The 25,454-nt window shown below is 41.5% G+C and overlaps 1 protein-coding gene across 1 annotated transcript in view; it reads left to right on the forward strand.

Annotated features, from left to right (window-relative positions):
- THRAP3 (thyroid hormone receptor associated protein 3) overlaps window positions 1-25,454 on the forward strand; it is a 64,255-nt gene that overhangs the window by 18,291 nt on the left and 20,510 nt on the right. The window contains exon 2 of the mRNA XM_066375871.1: window positions 1,328-1,435. The gene's annotated coding sequence lies outside the window, so the exon portion shown is untranslated. The remainder of the gene's footprint in view (window positions 1-1,327; window positions 1,436-25,454) is intronic.

The following is a 25,454-nucleotide window of genomic DNA, read 5'->3' on the forward strand; positions in this document are numbered from 1 at the left end:
CAGACACACTGTACAGTCCAACATTATCATTAATTTTGTAAAGGATCTACTTTCATCTGATTAAAACAGCCATATCCTGTTAGTTTTAAAAAGTAGGTTTTGTTGCCTCTTTGTAATGTTAATTATCTGGTTACCTTTGGTATAGGTCAAGAGTTTATAGCTTGGGTAATTAGTTTACTCAGCAGCCACATACCATTGTTAGGGAAATTGACATATTAGCAGATGGAATGAGATGAGTGTAAGGAGATACATGTCTAGGGTAACACAAAGAAGCAGTACCTAATCCAGCCTGGGCAAGCCAGGGACAGCTCTCTGGGGAAAAACCCTTATAGGGATGAGTTTGGTGAGACAGGAAGAGGCATTCTGGGCTGAGGGTTCCATATGTATGTACCAAGAGATCTTAGTTTAAGGAAATACATTCCTTTCTTTCCTGGCTAAATAGGTAATGGTTCAGCTGTGTGTAAGCCACAGTTTCCGAAAAAGCTAAGGTGGGTATCCTTGACTGAGTGAAGGTTGAGTGAGTGAAAAAAAAGAAAAGATTAATGTCAAGTCTGCATCTTCATATTATTTGAATTGAGCCTTCTTACTTTATAGTAATGTGAGTGAACGTTAAAGCTTTAGTAGCCCTAGCTGGATAGTTTGGTTGGTTGGGGCATCATACTGATGTGCAGAGGTGGCCAGTTGGATCCCTGGTCAGGGCACATGCAGAAACAGATTGATGTTCCTGTCTCCCACTCTCTTTCTTCCTCTCTCTAAAATCAATAAATTTAAAATAAAAAGCTTTAATAAGCTAAGAGTGAGGATATGAACTACATACATAAGCTTGTTGATCTTGGAAGTTTGTTTTCTTGTTTTGGATAATACCCTACATAGTTTTGATGTATGTCCATGTTAGTATTGTTTAGGTCTGGGAATATTTAAACAACTGGATTAGAGGGGTTTTTTGGTTTGTTTATTTCAAATATCTAATTCTTCTGAAGCAATTTTCCAGGTTGATTTATGGAGTTTGTGAATTAGTCTTGCATAATGTAAACCTTAGCACCTGAAATGTTGCCAATGCAAGTATCAGGTTATAAGAGGAAGGTTTTAGCTTTCCATACTGTATCCTTACTGTAGGTAGTTGGATGAATTAAATCATGTGTGAGAGAGAAATGGATAAAGACTCTCAGGCCAGTGTACTTAGAGAGGGAAGCCTGTGTTCACTTAGAGTGAAATTGAGGGCTACAGTAGAGTTTTTGCTTATAGATTTCAAGCATCTTTATTTCAACATGCAGTCTGCAAGGATTGGGTAGCTATTTTATCACTGCTTTATTTTTTCTCATTCCAGAATTGTATCCTGACTTTACAAATTGAAGAAGCCAGCGGCACTACCAGTGTTTCTTTGACCAAGTGTCTGTCTGGGATCCAGTTCAAGACGAATCATTGTTCAAATAAGGTGAATACATGGTGGCAAAAGGAACTAGTAATAACTTCACTTTTTTTTTTTTTTTTTTTTTTACAGAGACAGAAAGTCAGAGAGGGATAGACAGGGACAGACAGACAGGAACAGAGAGATGAGAAGCATCAATCATTAGTTTTTTGTTGCGCATTGCGACACCTTAGTTGTTCATTGATTGCTTTCTCATATGTGCCTTGACCGCGGGCCTTCAGCAGACCGAGTGACTCCTTGCTCGAGCCAGCGACCTTGGGTCTAAGCTGGTGAACTTTTTTTTTTTTTTTTTTGCATTTTTCTGAAGCTGGAAACAGGGAGAGACAGTCAGACAGACTCCCGCATGTTCCCGACCGGGATCCACCCGGCACGCCCACCATGGGGCGAAGCTCTGCCCACCAGGGGGCGATGCTCTGCCCATCCTGGGTGTCGCCATGTTGCGACCAGAGCCACTCTAGCGCCTGAGGCAGAGGCCACAGAGCCATCCCCAGCGCCCGGGCCATCTTTGCTCCAATGGAGCCTTGGCTGTGGGAGGGGAAGAGAGAGACAGAGAGGAAGGCGCGGCGGAGGGGTGGAGAAGCAAATGGGCGCTTCTCTTGTGTGCCCTGGCCGGGAATCGAACCCGGGTCCTCTGCACGCTAGGCTGACGCTCTACCGCTGAGCCAATTGGCCAGGGCCTAAGCTGGTAAACTTTTGCTCAAACCAGATGAACCCATGCTCAAGCTGGCGACCTCTGGGTCTTGAACCTGGGTCCTCGGCATTCTAGTCTGACGCTCTATCCACTGTGCCACCGCCTAGTCAGGCTTCACTGACTTTTGAAACCAGTCATATGTTAAGAGTTGTTTATTCATAAGATTCCTTAATGGAAGTTCTGGGTTCTTAATAAGCAGCATTTGTCAGTTTAATGGACTGAAATAAGTAGCTTTGCTTTTCTCTCTGATTCCTTTCTAAATTGTAGAATCAGCAGTTACTTTTTTTTAAAGCATTTTTTTATTTTTAAAAATTTATTTATTGATTTTAGAGAATCATTAATCTGTTATTTCACCTATCCATGCATTCATTGGTTGACTCTTGTATATGTCCTGACTGAGGATTGAACCTACAACCTTGGTGTATTGGGACTCTAATCAACTGAGTTACCTGGCCAGGTCTATTTTCTGTAATTTATATTTTATTTTTAAATTGTACTTATTGAGGTGACATTGATTAATAAAATTATATAGGTTTTGGGTGTAACCTGAATTCTGTAATCACTGTGTGTTCTCTATCCCAACTCAAGTCTTCCTCCATCACCATTCATCTCCCCTTAACCCTCTCACACCTCTCCCTACCTCCCCAACCCTCCATCCCCCTCTCCCTCTTGTAATCACCATACTGTTGTCTCTGTTTTCTTTTCTTTTTTTCCTTAATCCCTTCACCTTTCAGACCTATTTTTATGAGTAGTTTATATGTTCCTGAAGGAAATCACAGAGAGGGGAGCTTCACTGACTTACATATATTTGAAATAAGTTGTAGCTGAGTGTTTGGATCTACCTGGGGATAGTTGTCTCCAGATTTAGCTAGCTTTGAATAGTGCCTTAATCAATTCATTTTATTTTTTTATTTTTTACTAAGTGAGAGATGGGGAGGCAGAGAAACAGACTCCTTCATGTGCCCCAACTAGGATCCACCTCGCAAGCTCCTTAACAAGTGATGTTCTGCCCATCTAGAGCTGAGCCTCAGTACCCAGAGCCAACTTGCTTGAATCAATCGAGCCATCACTGTGAGAGAGGAAGAGAGAGTAGAGAGAAGAGGGCAGAATGGAGAAGCAGATGGTTGCTTCTCCTGTGTGCCCTGACCAGGAATTGAACCTGGGACATCCATCAGCTGGGCAGACCCTCTACCACTGAGCCAACTGGCCAGGACCAATTAATTCATTTTAAATAGAAGCAATAGATTGGGTTCTTTTTGATTATCTTTGTACTGGTAAGAGCCAGTTATAGCAGATCTTAAAATCATTTTTGGTTTCTTAATGTAGTTATTTGTATATTAGACATCTCTCTTTTTTCCTCCAGCTTATCTGGTGAGGTACAGATGTAAATGGAAGGACATTAGATAATTACCTCAACAGGATAGTCTTAGTGGATAGAGACGAGAAACTGCAAAAATAAATGATGAATTCACAAGTGACTGAGTAATTTTGAATAAGGTCCAAAACTTGAGCGTTTGAAAAGACAGTCATTGTTATCTGTTAGGACTGCATGTTCAAGAGAAGTCTAGAGTGAATCACCTGTAAAGTTTATAGCAGCCATGTATAAAATAAAAAAGCTAATGAAATTAATTTTAATGATTTATTTTATGTAATTTAATATACTATTTAACACATTCTGATTTTTATACTGTTTTTGAAATTCTGTAGTGTTTATTTTATACTTACAGCTCATCTCCAGACCAGCCAAATTTCAAGTGCTCAGTACCCACATGTGTATTGTACAGTGCTGCTCTAAGAGCTCATTCATACTTCTGAAGGGATAGTAAGTTAATACAATTTAGTTTTCAAATGATACCTTTCCACATTTCAAACATAATTCAAAGCAGCGATAAATTAACATACAACAAAATAAACACACAACTATATTTTCCTCTCTAAACATCTTTGTATAGACTTGTTTAAGATGATTTGATCCTAGGCCCTGGCCCGGTTGGCTCAGTGGTAGAGTGTCGGCCTGGCGTGCAGGAGTCCTGTGTTCGATTCCCGGCCAGGGCACACAGGAGAGGTGCCCATCTGCTTCTCCACCCCTCCCCCTCTCCTGCCTCTCTGTCTCTTCCCCTCCCTCAGCCAAGGCTCCATTGGAGCAAAGTTGGCCCTGGTGCTGGGGATGGCTCCATGGCCTCTGCCTCAGGTGCTAGAATGGCTCTGGTTGCAACAGAGCAATGCCCCGGATGGGCAGAGCATTGCCCCCTGGTGGGCGTGCCGGGTGGATCCCAGTCGGGCGTATGTGGGAGTCTGTCTGCCTCCCCGTTTCCAACCTCAGAAAAATACAAAAAAAAAAAAAAAAAAAAGATGATTTGATCCTATAAAAGACCAATGTCTATAAAACATGTCAGACAACTTATTTCTCCTTTTAGGGTTGTAAACAGTTTTATGTAGAATTCCATGTAAACAATGGATGTCTATGTATCGGTGGTGGTATGATTACTTGATGGAGACCAAAATCCTGGTCTTTGGAATCTGTAAAGAATGGCTATTAACCACCAACTCTGAATCCCTTTTCAAATTTCCTGAATAAGAAGCTAGATAGGTGGACTTTTTAAAAGCCCTGTGGGTGATTGCAATATGTACCACCGGTTCAGCACAAGGTATTGCTAATAATAGTTTTATTTTAAAAAATAGTTAAGTGTCATGATTAGCTGTTTAATTTAGTTTTTAAAAAGGTTCACTATAATGAGAGCTGGAAGGAAGCTATAGGCATTAGTGTCTTTATTAAATTAAAAAAGCTGACAGTTTGCCTGGCCTGTGGTGGCACAGTGGATAGAGTGCCAGTCTGAAATGCTGAGGTTGCTTGTTTGAAACCTGGGGCTTGCCCGGTCAAGGCACAGACAAGCAACCAGTGAACAGCTGGAATGAAGCAACTACTTGTCCCTGCTTCCCTCTGTAAAATTGATAAATAAAATCTTTAAAAGAAAAGCTGTGTTCCTCTTAATACGAGAAGAAAATGTTCCCCAATGGTAACACATACCTTTTTTTTTTGTATTTTTCTGAAGCTGGAAATGGGGAGGCAGTCAGAGAGACTCCCGCATGCGCCCAACCAGGATCCACCCGGCATGCCCACCAGGGGGCGATGCTCTGCCCATCCAGGGCGTCGCTCTGTTGCAACCAGAGCTACTCTAGCGCCTGAGGCAGAGGCCATAGAACCATCCCCAGCGCCCGGGCCATCTTTGCTCCAGTGGAGCCTTGGCTGCGGGAGGGGAAGAGAGAGACAGAGAGGAAGGAGAGGGGGAGGGGTGGAGAAGCAGATGGGCGCTTCTCCTGTGTGCTCTGGCCGGGAATCGAACCTGGGACTTCCGCACGCCAGGCCGACGCTCTACCACTGAGCCAACCGGCCAGGGCAACACACACCTTTTTAAAACAAGAACTAAAATTGCTGTTACCCTCCCCTAGGGATATAGGAGAGGGGCCTCTGGGGCGAATTGAGATTATTTAAGCTGCTGATTATACTGTCCTGTGCTCTCCATTTTGTTTCCCTAATGATGAATTTTTTTTTCTTTTAAGTGAGAGGAAGGGAGATAGACTCCCACATGCACCCCAACAGGGGTCCACTGAGCAACCCCTGTCTGGGGCTGATATGGTTGAATCAACCAAGTTATCCTCACTGCCTGAGGCCAACGCTAGAACCAATTAAATCACTAGTTATGAGAGAGAGAGAGAGAGAAGGGGGAGAGGAGAAAAAGAAGCAAATGGTCACTTCTCATGTGTGCCCTGACCTGACCAGGGATCAAACCTAGGGCATCTGCATGCTGGGCTGACGCTCCATCCACTTGAGCCTTCTGGCCAGTGCCACTAATGATGAATGTTTAATTGCATAGATGATCCTGAATTTAGAGATCCATTGAGCAAATTCTCAGAAGATACAAGTTGCCTACACTGGGGATATAATGGTGAATGTCTTCCAAATGAATGACCCCTCAGGTTGCTGTTGATTTTCCCCACAAACATCCAGCAGCAAAGGGATTTGTTCTCCAAAGGTCATGACCTTAGATATGGGTTTCTCTTGCTTGTGTACACTTCTTCAGTGCAGCACACGCCAATTTAACCAGTAGAGGTATAAAACGTTATTGTTTTGTGTAGGAAGATATGATTACTTATTACTGCTAGCAAGAAAATGGAGGCAGTGGTAAAATCTGTTTGTTTTCAGAGAAGTTGCAGTCTTACTCTGGGTAATGGCTAAATATATTTTATGGAGCTCACCTTCTGTATGCCAAGAAGTTTATATACATTTACTGATTTAATTCTCATGCTGGTCTTGTGAAGTATAGGTTCCTTTTGAAGACTGAGAGGGTATCTTATTCAGCTAATGAATGGAAGAGCCAGGATTTGAACCTAGTTCTATTTTGGTGGTTGACACAACTACTTGCAGAACCTTGTCGAGCAACAACAAGGGTTCTGTCCATTTGGGGCAGGGAATTTTAAGTTTAGTATTTGCTTCAGTATATTCCCTCACTCACACCCACACCCACTGTGCTCATGTCAAAGTAACACAGTATGGAAAACACTGAATGAAACCTGAATTCTAGTCCTAGTTTCATTGCTTACTGTGTGTTGGGATTATGGGTATCTTTTCCGTCAAGCAGAGATTTTCTAGTTATCTGCCTACCTTGCTCTTCATAATTCTGCGATATGGACACCATTATCCCCCCCACACACACACTTTTAAATTTATTAATTCTAGAGAGAGAGACAGAGACATTGATCTGTTTCTGCATGTGCCCTGATGACTGGTAATTGAACCAACAACCTCTGCATTCAGTTTGATGCTCCAACCAACCAAGCTATCTGGCCGGTGCTTTTTTTTTTTTTTTAATCTTCCCATTGATTGAGAGAGGGGAACCGAGAGAAGCATCAACTCACTGTTCCACTTAGTTCAGGAGTCAGGAACCTTTTTGGCTGAGAGAGCCACGAATGCCACATATTTTAATTAATTTATTTTTACAGGAACAGAGAGAGTCAGAGAGAGGGATAGATAGGGACACACAGACAGGAACAGAGAGATGAGAAGCATCTATCATCATCAGTTTCTCGTTGCGACACCTTAGTTGTTCATTGACTGCCCTCTCATATGTGCCTTGACTGTGGTGCTACAGCAGACTGAGTAACCTCTTGCTCGAGCCAGCAACACTGAACACAAGCTGGTGAGCTTTTTACTCAAGCCAGATAAGCCCGTGCTCAAGCTGGAGACCTCGGGGTCTCGAACCTGGGTCCTTCCCCATCCCAGTCCGATGCTCTATCCAGTGCCACCGCCTGGTCAGGCTGAATGCCACATATTTTATTTATTTTTATTTTTTTTGAATGCCACATATTTTAAAATGTAATTTCGTGAGAGCCATACAACAACCTGTGTATGTTACACATTATCCAATAAAAATTTGTTGTTGTCCCAGAGGACAGCTGTGATTGGCTCCAGCCACCTGCAACCATGAACATGAGTGGTAGGAAATGAATATATTGTAATACATGAGAATGTTTTATATATATATATTTTAATGTTTTATATTTTTAACATTTTTTTAATTAAAGAATTGTCTGCGAGCCAGATGCAGCCATCAAAAGAGCCACATCTGGCTCGTGAGCCATAGGTTCCCGACCCTTGACTTAGTTGTTCCATTTAGTTGTATACTCGTTGATTGCTTCTTGTACATGCCCTGACCAGGGATGGAATTTTTAACGTTGGTGCTCTAGGAGGACATATAATCAGCTGAGCCACCCAGCCAGGGCCACCCCTTTCCTTTAAAAAAAACAAACTTTGAGCATAATGTCAGATTTATAGAAAATTGCTGCAAGGGTGGTATAGAATTCCTATATTAGTTTGTTGGGGCTTTGGTAACAAAGTACCACAAACTGGGTGGTTTATGCAACAGCAATTTATTGTCCCAGATCTGGAGGCTAGAAATGAAAAAATCAAGGCATTAGCAAGATTGGTTCCTTCTGAGACCTGTGGGTTCCAGGTCTCTCTTTTTGGCTTATAGTCATCTTTTCCCTGTCTCTTTACATCAGTGGTAGTCAACCTGGTCCCTACCACCCACTAGTGGGCGTTCCAGCTTTCATGGTGGGCAGTAGCGGAGCAACCACAAGTATAAAAAGATAGATTTAACTATAGTAAGTTGTTTTATAAAGATTTATTCTGCCAAACTTAGCTAAAATCCGACATAAAGTACTTGGTAAGTAATTATTATTATATGCTTTAACTTGCTGTAACTCTGCTTTATAAATTTTATAAAGTAAAGTTACTTCCCTACTTTATAAATTACCATTTCTGTGGGCAGTTAGAAAATTTTACTACTAACAGAGATACGAAAGTGGGCGGTAGGTATAAAAAGGTTTACTACCCCCTGCTTTACATCATCTTCCCTCCATATATCTCTTATATCTCTTATGTCCAGACCTCCCCTCCTTTTTTTTTTTTTTTTTAATTTTTATTTATTTATTTTTTACAGAGACAGAGTGAGTCAAAGAGGGGTAGACAGGGACAGACAGACAGGAACGGAGAGAAATGAGAAGCATCAATCATTAGTTTTTCATTGCGTGTTGCAACACCTTAGTTGTTCATTGATTGCTTTCTCATATGTGCCTTGACCACGGGCCTTCAGCAGACTGAGTAACCCTTTGCTCAAGCCAGCGACCTTGGGTCCAAGCTGGTGAGCTTTGCTCAAAACAGATTAGCCGGCGCTCAAGCTGGTGACTTCAGGGTCTCGAACCTGGGTCCTCTGCATTCCAGTCCGACGCTCTATCCACTGCGCCACGGCCTGGTCAGGCTAGACTTCCCCTTTTTATAAAGCACCCAATCCTTTGTCTGTGTGAAGATCCTATCTTGAAATGACATCACACTCTGAGGTACTTGCGGTTAGGACTTCACCATATAAATTTGGGGGGGGGGGAACACAGTTTTATCCATAATGGTTCCTATATTCCCTATGTTCAGTTTCCCCTATTATTAACATCTTACATTCATATTGTATGTAATGAACCCATATTAATACATTATCATTAAAGTGTTACCCTATTTTTAACACCACGAGAAAACTTTGAAGTATGTGACTTGGGAAAGTTCTTACTGCTAGTGACTTCCTTTCTGATTTTACTCTGGTGATGCAAGCAAAGTAAACTTTCAGAGTCACATTATGAGCCTGAAGATATAATAAAAGGTAATATTCTACCAATAGATAAAATAGTGCAGGGAACTTTTCTCATTTGTTGCATATCACATGGCATGAGTCAGTGTTCAATAAATTCTGATAGAGCCTGACTAGGTGGTGGCGCAGTGGATAGAGTGTCGCACTGGGATGCAGAGGACCCAGGTTCGAGACCCAGAGGTCGCCAGCTTGAGCATGGGCTCATCTGATTTGAGCAAGAGTCCACCAGCTTGAACCCAAGGTCACTGGCTCCAGCAAGGGGTTACTTGGTCTGCTGGAGGCCCACGGTCAAGGCACATATGAGAAAGCAATCAATGAACAACTAAGGTGTTGCAACGCGCAATGAAAAACTAATGATTGATGCTTCTCATCTCTCTCCATTCCTGTCTGTCTGTCCCTGTCTATCCCTCTCTGACTCACAACTCTGTCTCTATAAAAAATAATTAATTAATTAAAAAATAAATTCTGATAGAAAGATCAGAAGAAGGCTCTTGGTACTTACTGGATCATGGTATTTTTGGAGAATATACCCACATCAGTCTTATCAAAGTAACTGTAAAGTCCAGAGATTGTGAAACTTGTTTTAATGAATTTTCAAGTGATTGCATATTTACATTTCCAGTAAGCAACTCTTAATGCAATATCCTGTCTGTAAAGCTCAACCTACTACCCATCCTGAAATCTTCAAAATTAAGTTGTATGTTCAATATTATCCACATTTCACAAAAGAATAAACTGAAATCTACAGAGATTATTTTTTGAAGTCCCCAGACTTCCTCTCTTACTCCAAGTCACCTATTTTAGTGGTGATGTTATTAGATAAACCACACACTTATAACACAGAATGCCAGCCAATAAAGTTGAGTTTACCACCTATATACTTGTTACTCTTTCAGAGTACCTCTAGGAGGCATAATTAATAGTAAAAGAAATTGTATAAAAATTTTTGCATGCATTTTATGAGTTTTCAAGTTGGTGGCTTGAGACTTCATTACTTGTTATATTTTTCAAGCATTGATTGCTTTCTGTGAATAATATCCCAGCTGTTTTAAGACTTCCATATGTTTTAATTTCTGACTGGAGGAAAAACAAGTTTGATTAAAGAATGAATAAAGGGATTTTTAAACAAAGGTTTGCAATCATGATCTTTTTTTTTTTTTTTTTAACAGAGAGTTAGAGAGATAGACAGGGACAGACAGGAACGAAGAGATGAGAAGCATCAATCATTAGTTTTTCGTTGCGCATTGCAACACCTTAATTGTTCATTGATTGCCTTCTCACATGTGCCTTGACCGCGGTCCTTCAGCAGACCGAGTAACCCCTTGCTCGAGCCAGCAACCTCGGGCTCAAGCTGGTGAGCTTTTGCTCAAACCAGATAAGCCCTCGCTCAAGCTGGCGACCTCGGGGCCTCGAACCTGGGTCCTCTGCATCCCAGTCCGACGCTCTATCCACTGCGCCACCGCCCGGTCAGGCTGCAATCATGATCTTAAATTTGATATTTTCTCTGGTGTTAAAAAAATAAAGAACAGGCCCTGGCTGGTTGGCTCAGTGGTAGAGCATCGGCCAGGCGTGTGGAAGCCCCGGGTTCAGTTCTCAGTCAGGGCACTCAGGAGAAGCCACCAGCTTCTCCACCCTTCCCCATCCCCTTCTCTCTTTCTCTTTTTCTTTCTCTCTCTCTTCTTGTTTTTCTTCTTCCACAGCTATGGTTTCATTAATCCCAGTGCATCAGCTAGGGCACTGAGGATGGCTTCATGGAGCTCCCACCTCAAGCGCTAAAAATAGCTCGATTGGGAGCATGACCCTATTGGATAGAGCATTGGCTCCAGATGGAGGTTGCTGGGTATATCCTGGTTGGGGCACATATAGGAGTCTGTCTCTCTTATTTCTCATCCTCTCATTTCAAAAAGAAGAAAAAAATAAAGAATGAAGTTTTATGAACCTGATTCTGAAAATAAGGCTTGAAATAATTTTTAAAAAAATATTTATTGATTTTTAGAGAGAGAAAGGCGGTGGGGGGGGAGTAGCGAGAAACATCAACTCATAGTAGTTGCTTTTCATATGTGTCTTGACTCAACAAGCACAGGATTTTGTACCAGAGATCTCAGCATTCCAGGTCAACGCCTTATCCACTGTGCCACCACAGGTCAGGCAAGGCTTGAAATAATGCCCCTTTACATGTCATATTCTGTGCCAAATGGAAAATATATCTCTCATTGAACTTTTTCTACCTTTACAAGTTATTGAGAAATACGATGGTCCTTTTCTTTAAAAAGTGAAACATGGAAGGGGTGGAGTTTGCCATGTCACTGGGACAAGAAACTGCTTTGTGAAGATCAGGAAGGAAATGTGACCTCTTGCTGGCTCTAATAAGATGGAAAGGAGCTGGCAGCACTGTCCTCACCTTGACAGGATTCTGTAACACAGCCCTGGCTCATGCTGGGAATTCCTCTTTCCCAAGTGAGGTTGGCACTGCCTGAATTTGGTGTGGGTGGAGTTGCCCCCATGAGCGTGATTGAAATTTAAGTATAGTCAAGGTAAGTGGCTAAGCCCCTGATCAGTTAGTATTTCTATCTATTTTCAAGCAGATTGGCTAGTTTTTATGAAGGAATAGAATATGATATGAATTGTAACTGATTTCTTCTACTGTAAATTTCAGAGTTGCTGAGACGATTGTGGAGGGATGATTTTTTTCTTTTAAAGGTTTTTTTAATTGGTTTTACAGGGGGGTGGTAAGTATGAACTCATAGTTGCTTTACTTTAGTTATTCATTGATGGTTTCTCATACGTGCCTTGACTGGGCAGGGCCAGGGTTTCGAACCGGCGACCTCAGTGTTCCGGGTCAACTATCTGTCCACTGTGCCACTGCAGGCCAGGCAGGGATGATTTTTTTTTAAATTAACCCTTACCATTTAAGTAGGTACCAAGAAATAGGTTGAGGAAATTTCCTGCTCAGTTTCTGCAAACTTTTAAGTTTTTGTGAGTGACAGAGCTATTCCAAATCCTCCTCTTATTGATGAAAAGAATAGGTACAGAAAGGTAAAAACTTGCCCCAAATAAGGGTTTCTGGGTTTATTAGGAGTTTTAGTTTGGTTTTGTTAAATTTCCCTCATGTATGGTGCTTGATCACTTGCTTGATGCCGATCGTTTTTCAGCTTTCATTACTCACCAATGGCAATGAAAAAGTAAGTTCTCCCCACCTCCAGGATCTTAGTATTTTGGGGTGGCAGAGGGATGGGAGAGAAGAAAGGCCCTGTACAATAGCTGAACAGGATGCTAGAACAACAACTGTTGTTTTAGTTGATGACGAGTGCTTTGTCTTGAAAGGAGGGAAGTCAAGAAGACTTTCTGAGGCCAACTTGCTCCAATCGAGCCATGGCTGCAGGAGAAGGAGAGAGAGAGAGAAAGAGAGAGAGAGAGAGAAAGAAGAAGAGGGAGAGTCAGAGGCAAGAGAGAAGGGGCGGAGACGCAGATGGGTGCTTCTCCTGTGTGCTCTGACTGGGAATCAAACTTGGGACATCCACATGCTGGGCTGACACTCTACCACTGAGCCAACCGGCCAGGGCCTATTTTAGATAGTTGTTTTGATTCTACATTAAAGATAAAAGAGTCAACACCATTAACTCTGAATGTCACCAGCTTTATTTATTTATTTGGCAAGAGAGACAGAGGGGAGAGAGGAGGAGCATCAATTCTTTGTTGTGGCACCTTAATTTATTGATTGCTTTCTCATATGTCAATTGACTGAGGAGTCCAGACTAGCCAGTAACCCCTTGCTCAAGCCAGTGACCTTGGGCTCAAGCCAATGACCTTGGGCTCAAGCCGGCAACCTCAGGGTTTTGAATCTGGGCCTTCTGCATCCCAGGCCAATGCTCTATTCACTGGGCCCCACCACTTGGTCTGGCACCAGCTTTATTTTTTAAATTTTTATTTATTGATTGGCAAGAGAGAGAAACTGATCTGTTGTTCCGCTTACGCATTCATTGGTTGATTCTTATATGTGCCCTGACTGGGGATTGAACCTTGACTATCAGGATGATGCTTTAACCAACTTAGCCATCTGGCCAGGCACCAGCATTTAAAAATTTATTTTAGAGTAATGTGGGAAATCACCTGTGGAATCAATAGCTAAAACAATTAATATATAAAGTAAGAAGCAAGTGCTTCATCCTTTCTGCCTCCTTTTGTGTTTTTCCCTTCTTGCCCCTGCCTTTCCATACCTTTCTTCTTGCTCTGCAGAAGTGACCACTGTTTATACTGCTTTTTGTGCTTATTTAGATGTGTCTTTATGTACATCTATCTGTATATGAATATTATACATAACTACATATTACACTTTTTTTGTGTAAGAGAGAGAAAGAGGCAGAGACAGGAAGGGGAAGAGATGAGAAGCGTCAGCTCGTAGTTGCGGCACCTTCACTGTTGATTGCTTTCTCATGTGTGCCTTGTTGGAAGGTGGCTACAGCAGAGCGAGTGACCCCTTGCTCAAGCCATCGACCTATGGGCTCAAGCCAGTGACCATGGGGTCATGTCTGATCTCACGTTCAAGCCGGATTAGCCTGTGCTCAAGCAGGTGACCTTGGGGTTTCGAAGCTGGATCCTCTGTGTCCCAGTTCAACGCTCTATCCACTGTGCCATTGCCTGGTCAGGCATATTATTACACATTTTAAAAACAGAATCTACCAAATTTGATATAATTCAATAAAGTTTGAGAATTTTGGTACTAAGCCCCAGAATAAACTTCTGCTTTTTTTTTTAGAGAGAAGGACAGACAGGGACAGACAGGAATGGAGAGAGATGAGAAGCATCAACTCATAGTTGCAGCAACTTAGTTGTTCATTGATTGTTTTCTCATACGTGCCTTGACTGGGGGGCGCTCCAGCTGAGCCAGTGACCTTTGGGCTCAAGCTGGTGACCCCACACCCAAGCTAGTGAATACACGGAAGCCATCAATGTTTCGAATCTGGGTCCTTGGCGTCCTAGGCCAGTGCTCTATCCACTGCGCTGCTGCCTGGCCAGGCCAGAATAAACTTTTTACCCTAGAGATAACCACAGCTGCTTTTAATTCTCTTTCCCTTCCTCTTACCCAGAAGAAGATAATTCCCTGAGAGAAGCCTAAAATAGTGAACATGTTTAATACTTCACCTGAGCTCTGCTTCCCTACCCCTGAGTACCCAGCAGCATGCAGAGCACAAAGCAGCTCATTGCTTGGCCTACAGTCCTTTACAAATAGTGAATTTCCGAGTTAATTCTTACATCTATCTCTTCTTTAACTCAGTCATTTGTGTCAGTTTCACCAAGAATTTTCTAAGGGAACTAGGATAGCTTAAACTGTCTTGAAAAAATAAGTTGGAGAACTCACACTTTCTGATTCAAAATGTACTACAAAACTATAGTGATCAAGACTGTGGTATTGGCATAAGTGTAAACATGACAGATCAGTGGAATAAAATACAGAGTTCAGAAATAAACTCTCACATGGCCTGACCTGTATGATGCAGTAGATAAAGCATCAACCTGGAACGCTGAGGTTGCTGGTTCGAAACCCTGCACTTGCCTGGTCAAGGCACATATGAGAATGGATGCTTTCTGCTCCTCCCCTTCCTGTCTCTCTCTCTCTCAACTCTCTCTCTAAAAATGAATTAATAAAAAAAAAAAATTTAAAACCCCCCCCACAAAACTCTCACATGTATGGTCATTTGATATTTGACAAAGATGCCAAGATATTGCAACAGGGAAAGAATAGTCCTTTTCAGCAAATGATATTGGGATATATGTATATGCACATATAAAACAAGTTGGATCCTTACCTTACACCATAACACAATTTAAATCAAAATGGATCATAGATTTTTTTTTTTTTTTTTTTGGCGAGAGAGCGACAGAGAGGGACAGACAGGGAGGGAAGATGGGGGGGGGGCTACAGCAGAGTGAGTGACCCCTTGCTCAAGCCAGCAACCTTGGGGCCCAAGCCAGCGACCTCAGGGTTTCGAACCTGTGTCCTTTGCATCCCAGGCTGACACATTTTTTTTTTTTTTTTACAGAGACAGAGGGATAGACAGGGACAGACAGACAGGAACGGAGAGATGAGAAGCATCAATCATTAGTTTTTTGTTACGCGTTGCGACACCGTAGTTGCTCATTGATTGCTTTCTCATATGTGCCTTGACCATGGGCCTTCAGCAGACCGAGTAATCCCTTGCTTGAGCCAGCGACCTTGGGTCCAAGCTGGTGAGCTTTTTCTGCTCAAACCAGATGAGCCCACGCTCAAGCTGGCGACCTCGGGGTCTCAAACCTGGGTCCTTGGCATCCCAGTCCGATGCTCTATCCACTGCGCCACTGCCTGGTCAGGCAAAATGGATCATGGATTTAAATGTAAGAGCTAAAAGTATAAAACTCTTAGAAGAAAACTTAGTACATTTTTGTGACCTTGTGCAAACCCTTCTCAGATGTGACATCAAAACCACAAGCAACAAAGAAAAAAAGATAAGTTGGACTTTATCAACAAAATAAAAATTTAAAACCCTTATGCTTCAAAGGTCAGCGTTAAGAAAATGGAAAGACGACCTACAAAAATGAGAGACTTTATAAAGAATTCAGCAAGAGGACAGATAATCTAGTAATTCAATTTAAAAATGGACAAAGGATCTGAATAGACATTCCACCAAAGGAAGGCACACAAATGACCAATACACTTATAAAAAGATGTTCAGCATCACTAGTCATAAGGGAGATAAAACCTCAGTAAAATACTGCTTTACACTCACTAAGAAGGCTATAATAAAAAAGACAATGTATGTTGAAGATGTAGAGAAGTGGGAGCCCTCATACACTTCTGATGGGAATGTAAAATTGTATGGCTGCTTTGAAATATAGTCTGGCAGTTTCCTCATAAAGTTAAGCATAAAGTTACCGTATGACTGAGCAGTATCACTTCTAATATGTACCCAAGAAAGATAAAAAATCTCCACCCCAAAACATGTGCATGGATGTTTATAACAGCATTATGTATAATAGCTAAAAAGTGGAAACAACCCCAATGTGCATCAGCTAGGGAATGGATAAATGTGATATCACTGGTATGACATAGGAATTTACTGGTCCTGGCTGGGTAGTTTACTTGGTTAGAGTGTCCTCCCAATAACGCCAAGGTTGTGAATTTTATCCCTGATTGGGGCACATTCAAGAATCAGCCAGTGAGTGTATAAATGGAACAGCAAATCAGTGTTTCTCTCCCCTTTTCTCCCTCCTGCCTGCTCTCGTCCCCTCTCCCTTTCTCTCTATAAATAAGCAAACAAATAAGTTTTTTACGTAAAACAGAATGTACTACTGAGAACATGCTACAAATGGATGACTTCTGAAACATGCTAATTGAAAGAACCCAGTTACAAAACCTCACATTTTATGATTCCATTTATATGAAGCATCCAGTATAGGCTGTTATGTAAAGACAGGACATGGATTAGTGGTTGCCTATGACTGTGGGGTGGGGTGTACATAGATATTCGTCTTCTATTTTTAAATTTTCACACTCTGCGTGTGTGTGCGTGTGTGTATGTGTGTTGCCCTGTTCTGGTGACTTGAGAGCACTGCAGCCCTGAATAACCTGGTGTAACAGACAAGCTGTGGAGCAGGGAACCACCCCCCGCCCCGCCCCCCCAGAAAGAGGCTGGTGTTGAGCTGCCCCTCTGGGGGCATTATATAGTATATTTACATTTTTATTTGCTTGACTAAAAGTAAATCTTTCTGTAAATATAAACAGTTAAGTACAGAGTGTCCATAAAGTCATGGTGCACTTTTGGCCGGTCACAGGAAAGCAAAAAAAAAAAAAAATACTCTTTCCATTTTTTTTATCCTCGGTTGTTATGTTCATGTTTCTTGTTACAGAAAAGCTCTGTTCTCTGCGGCGGACTGTAGCTTTCCTAGTTGAGGCTCTGAAATCGTCCTTAGCAGAAACATTGCTGTCTTTGGCAGGGCAATTGTTTTTGCATTGGAAGTTCTGAGACAGATTTCAGGCAGAGCTTATTTTCATTTTTTGCATACATTATGAGTTAGAGGTATGAGTGGGGGAAGAGGGCTCTTGGCTCTTTTAGTTAAGCATCTAAGCTCTCCTGTTTCAAGACAATTATGCTTCTCAGATTAACTTTTATTTTTAACTGATCAAATTCACAAGAGACTGATGGATGGAGTATACCTTTGGGATTGCCTATAAGGTAATGGTGACTCTGGCATTGATGTCTGTTTGAATTCTGAACTTAAGTAGCTGTAGAACTTTGGGGAGGCAAGTTGCCAACTCTGTAAGCCCTCATATCCTCTTATGTAAAACAGGTACAGAACATAGTACTTAATGAGGTTTGTGTGTATAAATGAGATAATGGTGAAGGTTCATAGCTCCTTGTCTGGCACATATTAGTAAATGTTAGCAGGTGTTACTGATCAAGTTCCAGGGAATGAATTTCCAGTGGTTACAGATCTACCAGGAAAGCTAGTTTTTGCCTGGGGCAGTTTTTTCTGGTGGGCATGTCCATCCAGAGACCAAATTCTAAGTTAGAAGGGTGTTTGAACGTATTCAAGATACAGAGCTAGAGGAGCTAGGTGTTCATAAGTCAGTCCATCAGGTCAGGATAGCTAAATTAATTTGTGGAGAAGGCTTATCCTACTTGAGGAAATGATGTATCCTGGCCTTTTCAGGAAAGTCTCAATTTAAAATCCTTTTCTCCTTTGTCAACATTATTTTGCTAGATAACAACTTTACATTGCTAGATAACAAGTTTTATACCCACACCGCCAGCTTGTCTAACCAGAAGCAAGGCAAAAATCTTTTGTTTGACACTATTAACTTTTAGGTTTGAACTCCATTTCTACTTTTCTGTCTTTTTTTTTCCTTTTCCAAGTGAGAGGAGGGAGATAGACTCCCACATGCGCCCTGACCAGGATCCACTGGGCAACCCCTGTCTGGAGTCGAGGATCGATACTCTGCCTATCTGGGCCATGCTCACGATCGAGCTATTTCTAGCGCCCAAGGCCAAGGCTCCACGGAGCCATCCTCAGCACCTGGTGCCTGTGCTCTTGAACCAGTGGAGCTCTGGCTTCAGGAGGGGAAAGGTGGGGACCATTGAGAATCAAATGGTCACTTCTCCTGTGTGCCCTGACCAGGAATTGAACCTAGGGCATCCACACGCTGGGCCAATGCTCTACCACTGAGCCAACCAGTGAGGGCCTACTTTTCTTTAGATAATCACTATGAGTCATTAAAACAATAGCTTTCCTTCTCTCTAGACTTCAGTTTCCCACTTTCAGTATTTATTACTAAAACTTGTATCTTTATAAACTTATGTCATAAATGATACACATGTCAGTGTTTCAGTATACCTTAGGTATTTACATCTTAAGTTAGAGACTTAAACAAAAGGATTTGTCTTATGCTGAGATTTTTGCATTTCTTTTTGGAGAGTTATTTCTTAGAAAGATTTCCATAAGTGACTGTTCTTACTCATTGTCTTGACCATTAGATTTCTTTTAAAGGGTGATATTTATTGATTCTGTCCTGAGGTGCTTTAGACTTAGAGCTTATTTGGGTCCTGTAACGCAAATTAAACATTAAATGTTGTCCTTTGTAACACGTCTGCTTCCTTAAATTAACACATGAATTTTTGGTCATGGTTCCTTGGAGTAAGATTTAGTAGTGAAAGTTTCATGGTGTAATGTAGTCTAATCTAAGAAAATCAGAGAAAGATAATTTATGCTTCATTGCTGCAGGGAAGCAAGTGCTGTTAGAAAGAGGCTGGTGTTTATCGGCATGCCTCGAACTTAGTTTGGGCTTAAATTGGTTGGGATGTGAACATTGGAATGAGAGTTAACCTCATGAGAATTGAATATAAGGTACATGAGATCTCTTGAAAAACTTGAATATATTCTATTAGATAATAAGTTTGATATTAATGGGAAGAAGAAAGGAAATAAAAAGAGTGATTTGCCCAGCAAAGCCCTGTGCAGACATTCAATTACAGCAGTGAAGCCATTCAAAACACTTAGGTGGCCTGACCAGGCGGTGGTGCAGTGGATAGAGCGTCGGACTGGGATGCAGAGGACCCAAATTCGAGACCCTGAGGTTGCCAGCTTGAGCGCAGGCTCATCTCGTTAGAGCAAAAGCCCACCAGCTTGGACCCAAGGTCGCTGGCTCCAGCAAGGGGTTACTTGGTTTGCTGAAGGCCCGTGGTCAAGGCACATATGAGAAAGCAATCAATGAACAACTAAGGTGTTGCAATGTGCAACGAAAAACTAATGATTGATGCTTCTCATCTCTCTCCGTTCCTGTCTGTCCCTGTCTATCCCTCTCTCTGACTCACTCTCTGTCTCTGTAAAAAAAAACAAAAACAAAAAACAAAACACTTAAGTGTAGGGAGGTAGAAGAGAGGAAAGGGAGGATGAATGGTGGTGGAGACTTGACTTGGGGCGGTGAACACAATACAATATACAGATGATGTATTATAGAATTGTCACCTGGATCTTATACACTTTTGTTAACCAGTGTCATCCCCCAATAAATTCAATTAAAACAAACAAACAGGTATAGATATTTTTCATAGGCATTAGTTTCCTGGTATAACTCCATTTCCATAGCCTTCCTTGGATTGAGAGAGCTTTAAAGGACTTGATTTTGAATTGATTTCACATATTAGGGTAGCTATCAGTCTGTTTTATGTTTATGTATTTTGTTTCAGTTTATAGTATATTTACATTTTTATTTGCTTGACTAAAAGTAAATCTTCCCCCCCCCCCCATTTTTCTGAAGCTGGAAACGGGGAGAGACAGTCAGACAGACTCCCGCATGCGCCCGACCGGGATCCACCCGGCACGCCCACCATGGGGCGACGCTCTGCCCACCAGGGGGCGATAATCTGCCCATCCTGGGCGCCGCCATGTTGCAACCAGAGCCACTCTAGCGCCTGAGGCAGAGGCCACAGAGCCATCCCCAGCGCCCGGGCCATCTTTGCTCCAGTGGAGCCTTGGCTGCGGGAGGGGAAGAGAGAGACAGAGAGAGGAAAGCGCGGCGGAGGGGTGGAGAAGCAAATGGGCGCTTCTCCTGTGTGCCCCGGCCGGGAATCGAACCCAGGTCCTCCGCACGCTAGGCCGACGCTCTACCGCTGAGCCAACCGGCCAGGGCCAATCTTTCTGTAAAAATAAACAGTTAAGTATTTTCTGAGATAACCTTCTTGAACATGAGCCTGGTATTTATGGGTGGAGGGATACTTGTGTGTTTTCTATGTTGCCTGGCCATTTATAGTAGACTGCCAAGGTTGGAACCCCAGGGTGGCCTTGTTGGGAGGCTTTATTTGGCACTGCTTAGTTTTAGGAACCCATCTCCTGTCAAATATAATCTTTCAATAGGCTACCCAGAGGGCTCCAAACATGGGGCAAAACTGTAGTAAATACTCCCAAAATGTTTGTTCTGGTGAATTCAGCAGATAGCTACCATGTGCCAAGCACAATGCTGGCATAGCACTAGGTACACTAAGAAGAAACTTAATCTGGAGTGAGAAGGAGAGAGGAGTAATTTAATTCTTTCTTATCTTTGAGGGTTTTTGATTTAGAGATGCTTGCTTTGGCCTTCTTTGCCAATATTTTTCTTTTTCTTGGAGTTGAAAAATAAGATCTGTGTTTTTGATGATATGAAAGCCACATAATTATATGTCGAAAGACCTTTGTTTTGGTTTGTTTTAAGTAAAATGCATCTGTTCTTCCAAGAGCTGTATTCTTACAAGGACCATTGATTTGCTTGGTAATTAGACAAGTGGTTTGAGTGGAGAAGGCTTTGGGTTTGAAAAGGGTGATGGGTCTGGAAACTGTTCTCTCAAGTGGCTTTGCAGAATAGTTTGAAAATGAACCCTTGCCCAAGTGACAAAATGGTATCTGAAATGATTTCAGAAGGCTGTTTGAAATTCTACACTTGGATTTTAAATAAAAGGGGGGGGGGAAGTAAACAACAGTTGCATAAATATAAGATGGAGGAGGAGGACATCTTGCAGCTGAAGAAGGGTTTAGTGACTCAGAGCACACTGTGAATCAACAAGTGGTGTGGCCACCAGAAAGAGAAATCTCAGAATGTGCTAATAGTGTCTAAATATAGTGCTCACAAAAATTAGAGGATATTTCAAAATGAATATGAAGCAATAAAAGCATTTGATTTTTTATTTATTATTATTATTTTTTTATATTTTTTTTTACAGAGGCAGAGATAGACAGGGACAGACAGACAGGAATGGAGAGAGATGAGAAGCATCAATCATTAGTTTCTCGTTGCGCGTTGCGACTTCTTAGTTGTTCATTGATTGCTTTCTCATATGTGCCTTGACCGTGGGCCTTCAGCAGACCGAGTGACCCCTTGCTGGAGCCAGCGACCTTGGGTCTAAACTTGTGAGCTTTTTGCTCAAACCAGATGAGCCCGCGCTCAAGCTGGCGACCTTAGGGTCTCGAACCTGGATCCTTCCGCATCCCAGTCCGACGCTCTATCCACTGCGCCACCGCCTGGTCAGGCTGATTTTTTATTAACTGACATCAGAAAAGCAAACAAGTCAAAGAAAGTTGTTCAATTATGCAAATGAGGTATAAAACCAACTCTTATTTCACTGGTGAAAATGCACTGTACAAAAGGCTGAAAGTACTGTCATATCTGCATGTTCCCCGGTCCCCTAATTTGTGTGAGCAGTGTATTGATTTTTGAGAGAGAGAAGAGAGAGAGAAAGGCAGCAGGGTGGGAAGTGGGAAGCATCAGCTCATTGTAGTTGCTTCTTGTATGTGCCTTAACTGGGCAAGCCTGGGGTTTCAGGACAGCAACCCCTGCATTCCAGGTCACACCTGATCCAGTGTGCCACTTTTGGGTATACTTGTCAATTTTAGTAAGTTTAATATCCGTAGATGTGTTAAGTTTGGCTCTGTATGTATTTAGATGACATTTCCTCTTAATGAAAATCAGCTAATTTCCAATTTCTGGGGATTGAAATGAGTATTTCCTTTTCACTAACTGTTGCCCTTTCTTTTTCTTCTGAATATTGATATTGTTCACCTGTTGTAAGTGATCTAAAAGGATTTTTATTTCTGGCCCAAGCTGAAATTGAAGATGTGACAGATGTTGCTAGGCAGAGATATCTCTAAACTTGTGACAGAAAAAAAGCCATTTATCAAGAATGGACCCAATAATCCCAAAATATGCTGAAGGCCTCAACCATCAAAACAAAATATATTTTTAATATTTAGTTTCTATAAATTGTTCATTTGTAACTCCACCTTCTATCTCCAAGTAACTTATTCCTCTACCCTGGCTTTGTACAATGACACCGCTGCCAGAAATCGGCTCCAAATTGAAGTATCTTTGACCTTGATAGAGCACACAACAGTTTGATCCTTTTGGTAGGATCTAGACCAGGGGTCCCCAAACTTTTTACACAGGGGGCCAGTTCACTGTCCCTCAGACCGTCGGAGGGCCAGACTATAAAAAAATTATGAACAAATCCCTATGCACACTGCACATATTTTAAAGTAAAAAAAACAAAACGGGAACAAATACAATATTTAAAATAAAGAACAAGTAAATTTAAACCAACAAACTGACCAGTATTTCAATGGAAACTATGGGCCTGCTTTTGGCTAATGAGATGGTCAATGTCCGGTTCCATATTTGTCACTGCTAGCCGTAACAAGTGATATGACGCGCTTTTGGAGCCGTGATGTGTACATCCCGAGTCACCGGAAGTAGTACTGTACGTGAGTGACGCTGCGCTTTGCGGCACTGCCACATACAGTACTCCAGGAACACAGGATGCGCATCCTGTGCTCCTCTCACCACCAATGAAAGAGGTGCCTCTTCTGGAAGTGCGGCGGGTGGATAAATGGCCTCAGGGGCCGCAGTTTGGGGACCCCTGATCTAGACTCTAGGTCTTTGGTGTCCTCATTAAGCAACCCCTTACTCATCACTGTTTGTCTCTGGCTCCCTAGCAGTTTGTCAGACCTTTCTAAATTATGTCTTTGAGAAATATGGTTATTTTCTCTATGAGCTTCCTGGACTTTTTCCCTTTTCAGAAGTTCTTGAGATTCAAATCTAAAAGTTTGAATATATAAGTAGAAACAAATATCACCTTTTAGTTTGTCTATCTCTTGCCTTCTTTACCAGATATGAAACTTGGTAAGAGTGGAGAAGATGTGTATTTTTTTAATTCTACAGGTCTGTGAGTGACTTCTGTGTGCCAGACACTTCTCTAGGGAGGCAGAATAATAATGGTTGAGAACATTGGCTTGGAGCAGGTTGGCTGGGTTTAAATCTGTAAAATGGAACATGATAGTGTCCTCTTTGAGGATAAAATAAGTTCATAAACATTTTTAAAGCAGTTGTTGGTAACAAAAGTTCATAACAAGTAAAAACCAATGAATTACTGAAGCAATTATTAGTAAAAGTTTATTGTGCACACATAAAAAACATAGTTTACAAACTGGGAGCACTCAAACCAAAACATGGAGTGAGGCTCAGCTTATAGAGTGAGAAAGCAGTGACCATTTTTCATAGTGATTGGTTATATTAGAATTTTCAGTGGTTACTTCATAGCAATCTTGGGAAACGGTTCAAGTTTTATTTATGATTTCCAGAAGCATAAACAAGAAGTGACACAGGTCAAGGTAGTCTTGCAAAAATAAGCTAAATTAAGCCATATTTGTATGACTGTACTGGTTTTGTCTGCTCAAGAAATATCAAAGCTGGTCTCTTATTTTAACACTGTTTTGGGCATTAAGTAAATAAGATTACTGCTGGTGGAAAGTTTACCTACTAGTTGGATAAAGATGGAAAAACAAAACAGTAATAAACAAGATAGTTTTGAAGTATTGAATTGAATTCTCTAAAGAAAAAGAAAGGTACTGGATTAGACCCTGGAGAATGACTGGGCGGCTACTTTTGATTGGGTGGTCAGAGCAAACCTTTGAGCAGATAGCTTTTGAGCTCAGATCTGATTAACAAGAAAGTCTATGAGATATGGGAGGATGAAATATTTGTTGATTATTATTTTTCCCTTCACAAGCTAGAACAACATCAGTTAAAAGAATCATTTGCTAAGCACTGAGACAGCAAGGTGTGATGGAATAAGACATGGAGGTTTGGCCTGGTTTGACTATTTACTAGCTTGATGATTTATTTATTTTATTTTTTATATACACAAATTTTTATTAATTTTAATGGGGTGACATCAATAAATCAGGGTACATATATTCCAAGAAAGCTTGGTGATGTTTAACAGATCCCTTACTCTTTTTTCTGGTCTTTGGTAGATACGTGCTTAAGCACTTCCAAGTTTTTGCTCCTTAGAAGATGCCCAAAGTTTTAGTTGTGGTGTCAAGGAGAATAAGTGAATTGGCTTGACAGTGGACCTTGCATCCAAAGCCATTGGTCACTTGTCTGGGCAACTCTGAGGCTTTCTGTTCATTCCAGCAGAGGAGGAAAAAAAAGGAAAAAAAAATGTGTTTTTTTTGTGGGAGAAAATTACCCTAAAAGAAGGTTGATGCTAATGATTACAATGAAGTGATGGTTCTTTACTTTATAAATTACTTTAGTCCTTTGTTTATGGATTAATATCCTGTATTTTAAAAAATTATTCTTTTATTGATTTTCAGAGAGAGAGAGGAAGGGAGAGAGAGGAGACAGGAATGTCGATCTGTACCTGTGTGTGTCCTGACTGGGAATCAAACCAGCAACCTCTGTGTTTCAGGACGAAGCTCCAACCACCTGAGCTATCTGACCAGGGCAATATCCTGTTTTTTATAGGATGTAGTATATACATATTGTTGTGATATTAAAATATTTGAGAAGGCTCTTACACTTTTATTTTTTATTCTGTTTTATTATTTTTTAGCAAGAGAGAGAAAGGCAGACAGGCAGGAAGGGGGAGAGATGCTGAGTCAATGACCTTTGCTCAAGCCAGCGAACTTGGGGTTTCAAACCTGGGACCTCAGCATCTCAGGTTGTTGCTCTCTCTACTGCGCCACCACTGGTCAAACCAAGTGGTTTTTTAAAATCAGTTATTTAATCTGTATATATATATTTTTTTCTTCTTTTCCACATGAGAGGAGGGGAAATAGAGACTCCTGACTGGGACCC

The sequence above is a fragment of the Saccopteryx leptura genome, chromosome 3 (genome assembly GCF_036850995.1).
Source record: "Saccopteryx leptura isolate mSacLep1 chromosome 3, mSacLep1_pri_phased_curated, whole genome shotgun sequence".
In the NCBI taxonomy this organism is placed as follows: Eukaryota; Metazoa; Chordata; class Mammalia; order Chiroptera; family Emballonuridae; genus Saccopteryx; species Saccopteryx leptura.